The sequence below is a fragment of the Colobus angolensis genome, unplaced genomic scaffold (genome assembly GCF_000951035.1).
Source record: "Colobus angolensis palliatus isolate OR3802 unplaced genomic scaffold, Cang.pa_1.0 Scaffold711, whole genome shotgun sequence".
NCBI classification, from domain to species: Eukaryota; Metazoa; Chordata; class Mammalia; order Primates; family Cercopithecidae; genus Colobus; species Colobus angolensis.
Genome location: NW_012120833.1, coordinates 38617 through 48636, shown reverse-complemented (window position 1 = coordinate 48636; position 10020 = coordinate 38617).

Genomic DNA, 10020 nt, shown 5'->3' with positions numbered 1-10020 from the left:
AAGAACAAAAAAGTAGCAAAACAACAAGAAAACAAGTAAAAAATGGCAGTAGTATGTTTTTACCTGTTAGTAATAACCCTGAATGTCAATGAATTAAAGAGTGACCAAATAGATTAAAAGACAAGACCCAATTATATACTGCCTACAGGAAACTCACTTCACCTATGAAGACATACAGAGACTGAAAGCGAAGGGATGATGAAAGATATCCCACACAAATGGAAACAAAAAAGCAAGAGTAGCTATACTAAGATAAAATAGACTTTAAGTCAAAAAAATAAAAATTAAAGATTATACATAATGAGAAAGAAGTAAACAGCAGTCTAACAATTATAAGTGCAAATGCAATCAACAGTCAAGCACCTAAACACAGAAGCAAATATTAACAGACCTTAAAGGACAAATGGACTGCAACATAGTAATAGAGAACCTCCACACTCCACTATAACCAATACCCCACTATCGTCAATGAACAGATCATCCAGACAACAAAATATCATCAGTTAAACTTTACATGAATGGACCTAACAGTTAAACTTTATATGAATGGACTTAACAGTTTTCCACTCCACAACTGCACAATGCACAATTTACTGAGTAGCGCATGGATTATTCTCCAGGACAGACTATGTGTTAGGCCAAAAAACAAGTCACAACACATCTTTAAAAACTGAATTCATATCAAGTATCTTTTCTGACCACAGCGGAATACGATTAGAAATCACTAACAGGAGAAACTTTAAAAACTATACAAATATATGGAAATTAAAATACATGCTCATGAACTGATAAATGAAAAAAAAGGAAATTAAATATTTATCGAAACAAATAAGAACAGAAACACAGCATAACAAATCCTGTGGGATTCAGCAAAGGCAGCTGTAAGAGGAAAAGTGCATACCTATAAACGCCTACACATCAGAAAAGTAGAAGGATCTCAAATAGCCAACCCGACTGTGCAGCTCCAGTAAAGAGCAAGCAAAATCAAATACTAAAATTAGTAGAAAAAATGTCATATAGATTAGAGAAGAAATTTTAAAAACAGAAACAAAAAACCCAAAAAGTCAACGAAGAAAGAGCTGGGATGTTTCAGAAAACTCAAAATTGGCAAGCTTTAACTATACTAAGGATAAGAAAAAAACAAAATCACAGATGAAAAAGAAGACATTACAAATGATAACACAGAAATATGAAGGCTTATAACAGATTACTAAAAACATCTATATACAAACAAATTAAAAAAATCTAGAAGTGAATAAATTTCTAGACACATAATGAATTCCCAAGATAGAATAATAAAACATACCTGAACAGACCAATAATGAGTAATGCAATTAAAGCAGTAATACAGAGTCTCCTGGCAAAGAAAAACGCAAGAATCATGGTTTTACTTTCGAATTCTACCAAACATTTTTAAAAGAGCTAATACCAATTTTACTCAAAATATTCCCCATAAAATGAAGAGAAAAGAAGACTTTGAAACTTGTTCTATGTGGACAGCATGACCCTGGTACAAAACCCAGAGCAGGACACAAGACAAAAAGAAAACCACTGACAAATATCCCTATTGAACAAAGATACAAAAAATCCTCAACAAAATACTTGAAAATTGCATTTGACAACACAATAAAAAGATCATCTGCCATGATCAAGTGGGATTCATCCCAGGAATATGAGGATGATTCCATAAACACAAATAAATAAATGTGCAACACCACATTCAGAAAATCAAGAACACAAACAATATAATCATTTAAGTAGATGCTGAAAAAAATCAACATTGCTTCCTGATAAAAACTCAACAACATGGCCTGGGGCGGTGGCTCACACCTGTAATCCTAGCACTTTGGGAGGCTGAGGCAGGCGGATCATGAGGTCAGGAGATCGAGACAATCCTGGCTAACATGGTGAAACCCCGTCTCTACTAAAAATGCAAAAAAAATTAGCTGGACGTGGTGGCGGGCGCCTGTAGTCCCAGCTACGCGGGAAGCTGGGGCAGGAGAATTGCGTGAAACCAGGAGGTGGAGGTTGCAGTGAGCCGAGATCACGCCACTGGACTCCAACCTGGGTGGCAGAACGAGACTCTGTCTCAAAAAAACAAAACAAAACAAAAAACTCAACATGAGTACACAAGGCACGTATCTCAGCACAATAAAGGCCATATATGACAAACCCACAGCTAACATCATAATCAACGGGGAAAAGTTAAAAGCTCTTCCCCTAAGATCTGGAACAATTGTGGCTACTTTTGCATCACTTTTATTCATCACAGTACTGGAAGTCCTAGCTAGAGCAACTGGACAGGAGAGTGCAATAAAAGGCATCCAAATTGGAAAAAAGGAAGTCAAAATGTCTCTGTTTGCAGGTGACATGAACGTATATATATATATAGAAAGAACCCTAAAGATTCCAGAAAACACCTACTAGAAACAATAGATTTAGTCAAATTGCAAGATACAATCATCAATACATAAAAATGAGTATCACACCCATGCACCAATAGTGAAATACCTAAGAAATCAACAGTTATTTCATCACAAAAAAATGATATCTAGAGATAAACTTAACCCAAAAGGCAAAAGATTCCACAATGAAAACTATAAAGCATAGACTAAGATATTAAAGTAGACTCAAGTAAATGGTAAGGTATCCCATATCTGTGCACTAGAAGAATATTGTTAAAATATCTGTATCATCCAATGTGATCTACAGAATGAATGCAATCCCTCTTAAACTACAGCAGACATTCTTCATAAAAATAGTAAGAACCATCTTAAAATTCACATGGAAATGCAAAATATCTCAGACAGCCAAAAGAATCTGGAATAAAAGGAAAATCTGGAGGCATCGCGCTACAAAGGCACCAAGAACACACATTCGGGAAGGACAATCTCTTCAATAAATTGTGCTAGGAAAACCCAAAACCCACTTGCACAAGAATCCATCTAGGCTGTTATCTTACCATACACAAACATCTACTAAAAATGAAGATTTAAATGCAGGACGTCAAACTATGAAACTACTAGAGAAGAAAACATAGGATAAATGCTTCACGAAATTGGTTAGGACAAGGAATTTTCAAATAGACATCAAAAGCACAAGCAACAAAAGCAAAGACGTAATTACATTAAACTCAAACGCTTCTGCAAAACAGAGGAAGCAATCAGAATAAAGAAACAGCCCACAGAATGGAAAAAAGTATCTGCAAACTATGCCATCAGGCAACGGGTTAATACACAAAATATATGGAGAATTCAAACCACTCAAAAGCAAAAATACAAATCCTCTTATCAAAAAAAAAAAACTACCCCAAACCTTTGCCCCCATCATTTCCCTGCTTTCTTTTCCTGACCGCCTTTGCCCCCCTCCCTCTCGCCACCCTTTTTCTTCCTCCATCTACTCCTCAACTTTTTCACCACCATTTCTCCCCACCGTCGTTTCACAAAGCCTTCTCTACTCTCTCACTCATCACCCTTTTCCCCATCCAACTACCCACTTTCCCCACTGTCTTCTCCCACCATCTTTTCGCCTTCTCCCTGGCCACCCTTTTTCTCCTTCCCGCTCTCATCACCCTCTTTTGCTCCTTCATCTAAGCAAAAACATTCTCCCCGATCTTTTCCCAAGGCCTTCTCCCAACTTCTGCTGCTCACCACCCTCCTTTCCCCCTTCATCTAGCCAAAAACTGTTTTCTTCATCGTCTTTCCCCCCGCTCCTCCTTGACATTCTCTTTCCCTTCTCCATCTACCCAAAAACATTTCCCCACTGTCTTTTCTCAAAGTCTTCTCCCCCCTCCATCTACCATTTCTTAATCGTCCTTCTGTTATCCTGCTTGCCACCCTCCTTTTTGCCCTCCGTCTACCCCAAAACTATTTTCCTTTTTCCCAACCCTCTTTCCCTGCTCCCGCTCGCCACCCTCTTTTCTCCTCCTCGTCACCCTCTTTCCCCCCTCCATCTATCCAAACACTTTTTACCTGCCATCTTTTGTTTCTTCAGTCTTTCTTTTCTGCCACTGTCTTTTCGCAAAACCTTGTCTTCCTCCTGCTGGCTACCCTCTTTTTCCTTTGCCCACTTACTCTTTTGCTCCTCTATCTACCCAAAAACTTTTCTCCCCACTGTATTGTCACAAAAGCTTCTCTCCCTACTGCTCACCCCTGTTTTCTCCCCCTCACCACCCTGTCTTTCCTCCTCCCACTTGCCACCCTCTTTTCCCCCTCCATCTACCCAAAAAGTTTTTACTCACCGTCTTTCTGCAAAATCTTCCCTCCCTCCCGCTCTCCACCCTGTTTTTCCACGTCTGTCTACCCACTTTTTTTCCCCACCATCTTTCCCGCCGTTTTTTGGCAGCGCCTTCTCCTTACTCGCTATCCTTTTCTCCTTTTGGCACTAACAACCCTCCTTAATCCCCTCCATCTTTCCCAAAACTATTTTCCTCCTCCTACCGCTCTAGGTATGAAGCAATCTCCTTTGCCACCACCAACGGAAGCTAGGGGAGCGATGGTGCTGCGGTGCCGCGGCTCTAACCTCCAGCATACAGCCATTCCTGGTTCTCTAAGCCAGGTACCCAGCAGCTGAACACGAAGATACCAGAACTTGGAAAAGCATGATTTCTCTTCAGTGTCTTCATACACTGAGTTTATGCAAATGAAGGTTCCTGGACTCCATGTTCTGATTGGATGAGAAAAAAACCTCCAGGCTTACTCTGATTGGACTTTATTATCATGTTCTGATTGGATGAGAGCAAGCCTTAAGACAACCAATCACAGCATGAAAATAAAGTCCAATCAGAATAGGCCTCTTGTCCAACCAGAACATGTAGACCAGCAACGGTAGTTGCCTAACTTCAGTATATAAAGCATGCTGAGGGGGCTCAGCATCATATTAGGCTCTTTTCTGTTCATTGGTGAGTTGCACCTCTCCTGGTTTGGAGAACCAGAAGGGGCCGCCACTTGCTGCCCCCTGGAGGCTGCGGCTTGGCCCACTGCTTGGTTGTGGTTGGTGGTGGTGAGGGACAGGTAGGAGAGTGGCCAGCAGTGGGACCTTCTCCTGTCAGGCTTGAGGACGAGCAGAAGAGGCACCCCCGCATTCTGGAGGCTGGATCCTGCGCCACCGCAGCTGGGCTCGCTGTGGTTGGTGGTGACATCGGAGACTGCAGCTCGGCCAGGGTGGTAGAAATGTGGTGGAGTAGGTGAGTTATTTGGGGCTGTACTGCCCACCTCTGGGGAAAGGGTTGGGTGTCCTGTTGGGGCTCACTGCCAGATGCTACACTGCCTGTGACAGTGGTGCGGTTTTGGGGACTCTCCGGGGTTGCATTGCTGGCGGTGGGATGGGTTGGTTGGCTATCAGGGGCTGCATTGTCCGTAGTGATGGGGGTGATGGGGGAAGGTAGGTTGTGTACACGAACGTGTACTGCTGGTGGTGGAGGGGACGGGTTAGGGGCACTATCTTCTGCTGCACTGCCTGCGGGAGGGGGCGGGTTGGGTGGAGTTTTCTGAGGCTACAATGCTGGCAGTTGGGGGTGACTTAGGGGTGTTGTCAGGTGCTTCACTGGACGTAACTGGGGGTGCGCTATCAGGAGCTGCACTGCCTGTGGCGGGTTTGGGGCGCTATCTAGTGCAGCAATACTTGTGGCTGGGTCAGATTGTGGGCATTATCGGGTGCTACACTGCCTGCTGTGGGTGGAGGGGTGGCTTTGGGGTTACATTTCCTGCAGCTGCAGGGTGTGTTGGGACTATACTGCCAGTGGCAGGCAGCAGGTTAGAGGTGTTATCGGTGGCTCCATTGCCAGTGGTGTTGGCAGGCTGCAGAGGTGGCAGTGGCAGGAACAACAGTGGCCCCCTTCCTTGCTGGTGGCTTCCAAGAAAGGGACTATTTTCTTCCAGGACTCTAGACTCTAGAGGGAGATTTTTCTTCTTGCTCGTGTGATCTTGAGCACGGCAGGGCCCCCACAACCACCGTGGTTCCCTGGTGCAAGCCCTCACACTGTGTTGCAGTAACCACCCGGGACTACCAGGCAGAGAATAGTGGGCACCACGGTGGTGGAGCGGCGACGGGGCATTTTGTGGGTAGAGGCATCAGGAATAGGAACCAGTACTTGGGTTGGGAGGGCTGACTGGATCTGTGTTTTTTCTACTCGGGCTCCCCAGGGAGTGCAGTCCCAGTGGGCCCAGCAATTCCTGGCCAGCTGGACTTGGCCAAGGGCCGGTTTCAGTGAAGGCACTCACACCCACCCCAGGCCCCAGTTCCTGGCCAGCTTTTGCCAGAAGGAGAGGCTGGACTTCGGAGGGTGGGTGTGAGTGCCTTCAATGAAACTGGTCCTTGCCACCCAGTGGCCAGCATGACAAAGTGAGGCTCTAATGCTTCCACTCCCTGCATCCTGTTCTGGGCTTTTCTGGCTTGACTTGCCCAGCTGCTCCAAGCCAGGCTGGAAGAGGAGAAGAGTCACTTGTGGTATACTGGAGCCTGCAGATGGCCTGGCTCTGCAGCTTGCCTCACGTGGTTGGTGGTGGCAGCAGAGACTGCAGCTCAACCAGAGTGGTAGGGTGCAGAGGACACCCTCAGGGGCCAGGTGATGATAGGAGCCTTGTAGGGTGGGTTGGTACATTGAGGGCAACAGTGGTTGTATTGGCATCAACACTAGTGGTGATAGCAGCAGCAAGTCTAGGGGCCAGGAAGGGGGAGTGGGGAGTAGGTGCGCTGCAGGGCCCATCCCATCCTGGGGTGGGGAGGAACCTGCAGGTGCTGTAACGTCGGCCTTGGTGGCAGTGGTGGAGGTGCACCTAGGGCAAAGCGGAGTCCTTCCTCTTCTCCTGCAGTCTTTGGAGGGTGCCCTCTTGCTGGTGCCTGAGCCAGGTGTGAGTGGCATCATTGTTTCATTCTTAACAAAATTTAGGGGGTGACTATTTGTAAATCTTTTTGCTTGTTTTTCGTTGTGATACTCTTGGACTTACTCAAATTTCATAAATTGCGGAAGGGTAAAAGGTATCCTAATAGGCCTTCTAATTCCCACACCGTTCTTTTTCCTTTATTCCAGTCTGTATTTTCTTCTTCCCATCTTCTTGTTCCTCTTCATTTTCTTTTGCTGCTGCTTCTATTTCATGTTTCTATTCTTGTTTCTCTCCCTCTTTTTGTTTATGCCAAGCAATGGCCTTATCAAACAACAAACCAAAACTGAGTGAAAAATAAACTGCTTGTCACTGTGTTGTATTTTTAAAATAACTGGTCCCTTAACTATGTTTTAGAGATGAGGAAAAAAAATCAGTTGTATAATTAGTTACTTGAATAGTTATGCTTTAATGATTGTGTTAACCTACTTATGTCTGGTGTTCCATTATTGGAATACTAAGCATGCAGGAGTTACTTATATCCTACTGCTCAAAGTCACAGACAAGGTAAGCCCCCTAAGGATAATAAAATTGATTAGATTATGGATATTAGTCATGTTTGTTTCAGGTGCAGGATAGTAATGGGGTTGTGGTGCTTGAATTCAGGTTGAGTGCTAGGAATGCAGTGGTTGTTAGGATAAAATAAATAGGTTAAAGATGGTAATGTCTGATAGTAGGATGATGGCTAGGGTAACTTTATATGAAACTGTTGGGTGACGGCTCGTAATGTGCCAATTAGTGCATAGTTTGGATTTGATGCTCACCCTGATCATAAAATAGAGTAGACGGACAGGCTCTATGTGGCCAGAATAAATAGGAGGCCTAAATTTAAATTAATTAAGGGGTTTGGTATGTGGAGTGGAATTCACAAAAGAAGGGCAATACAAAGGGCTAGGGTTGGAGCAGTAATGTAAAGGGTAACAGTAGATGTTGAGGGTTTTAGGGGCTCTTTGCTGAAAAGTTGTATTGCATCAGCAAATGGTTGAAATAGTCCATAGGGGCCTACAATATTGGGTCCTTTGTGTAGTTGTATGTAACCTAGAATTTTTCGTTCAATGAGCATAAGGAATGCTAGTGACTAGAGTAGGTGCAATAAGTAGTAGCTTGATTATAGGCATGTTGTTAAGAGGAATTGAACTTCTGATTATAAAGTTTTAAGTTTTATGCAATTACTGGGCTCTGCCACCTTAACAAACCCTATTCTTGGGTGAGATATGAGGTGATCATTAGATTAAGATAGTATTATTTATAGGGTGAGGACACTCTATGAAGTGGGCCCTGTTTCTCTTGTTCTTTCATAAGGGGAGAAAAAATAAAATAGAAACCGACCTGGATTACTCCGGTCTGAACTCGGATCTCGTAGGTCTTCAATTGTTGAACAAATGAACCCTTGATAGCGGCTACATCATTAGGATGTCCTGATCCAACATCAAGGTCATAAACCCTGTTGTCGATATGGACTCTAGAATAAGATTGCGCTGCTATCTCTAGGGTAACTTATTCTGTTCATCAAATTACTGGGTAAATATATGTATAGTAATTCGCTTAAACTGGTTTAGTCTTAGCATAGATTGCTTGGAGGTTAGATTATGCTCCAAGGTCACCACAACCAAAATTTTTAATGCAGAGACAGTAGTCTAAGGCCTATGGGCTTATTTGAGTTTTGTTTGCATTAATAAATTAAAGCTCCATAGGGTCTTGTCTTATTTGTTCATGTTCACCTCTTCACGGGTAGGTCCATTTCACTGGTTAGATGTAAGATTCAGCTGAACCCTCATGGGGCCATTCATACAAGTCCATTCATACAAGTTATGTAAGGAACAAGTGATGATGCTACCTTTGCACAGTCAGGTATTGAACACACTGTTGATATGATATTGAACATATCACGGCCATTGAACATACGTCACTGGGGAGGTGGTGCCTCTAATACTAATAATGCTTGAGGTGATGTTTTTGGTAAACAGGCCGGGTAAAATTTGCCAAGTTCCTTTTACTTTTTTAAACCTTTCCTTAGAGCATGCCTGTGTTGGAATAACAGTATAAGTAGTAAATTTGTTGGGCTGTTCATTAACTGTCAGTGGGTTATTCCGGTCTGATGTAGGTTTATGCAGGGGGGAATGTTTTCACGTTACTTAAACTAACATTATTGTTTCTATAAAATAATAGATTAGTCCAATGTGACATTAGGAGTTCGGTGGTGTGATTAGAATTTGGGATGGCTGAATGTTGCAAAGGTAAAGTAAAAATACAGCATTACAATCTTGTGGGACCACCATCATATATGTGGTCTGACATTGATTGAAACACTGTTGTATGGTACATGACTATATTCTGGGCAATAAATTTACTAGTTTTTTTTATTATATAAATCTCAAAATGTTTTAAAGTTTGTGTGTATTTCTAGGTTTTATACAAAACAGGCAAAACAGGAGGTAACTTTGCTCCAAGGCTCAGGAATGAGTGGGTTTCTGTGTCCCAGCAGAACTCACACCAGGAGACACACTGTGGTTTCGTCATTAAGGCTAATCACGTATTAAGTTCACTTTACTTCTGTCTGTAGCACATTGTTTGGAAATGCTTCATTGTCTTTAGTAGGTTCATGGAACTAAAACTAAGGAGGCTTTCCCAGCACAGGAAGTAACAAGTAGCAGAACTTCTTGTTTTCTGACAGATGCAATTGAACATATTATTTGATTTCTTTTGTAGACCTTGATTTCTTCACCTGCAAAAATGGAATAATAGTGTGATTCCTGTCTCATTACTGTCATGCTTAAATCATACCATTTTATGTAAGTGCCCACTACTGTGTCTAGCAGATCAATAATGCTTAAACAGTGAGTTCTTCACATATTTTGTGGCTGTTGGTTTATAGGTGGTTTTTAAGCTCCCAAGTGGAAGTTTGTCTAAAAAGAGACTCAAAATAAATAACAGTGTCTCAGAGTATCATCTGAACAAGAAAGGAAGGTGTTCTCCATCCCTTGAAATGGTCTCAGTCTTCTTTTATTGTTTAGCTCTCATGTGAGTCCTCACAGATAACTTCAAGAATTGCTACAACACAAATTGAGAATTAATTCTCATTGAGCTTTAGCTCAGTAGATTCTGGGTCCTAAACTTTACTGATTTGCTTGCTTTTAAA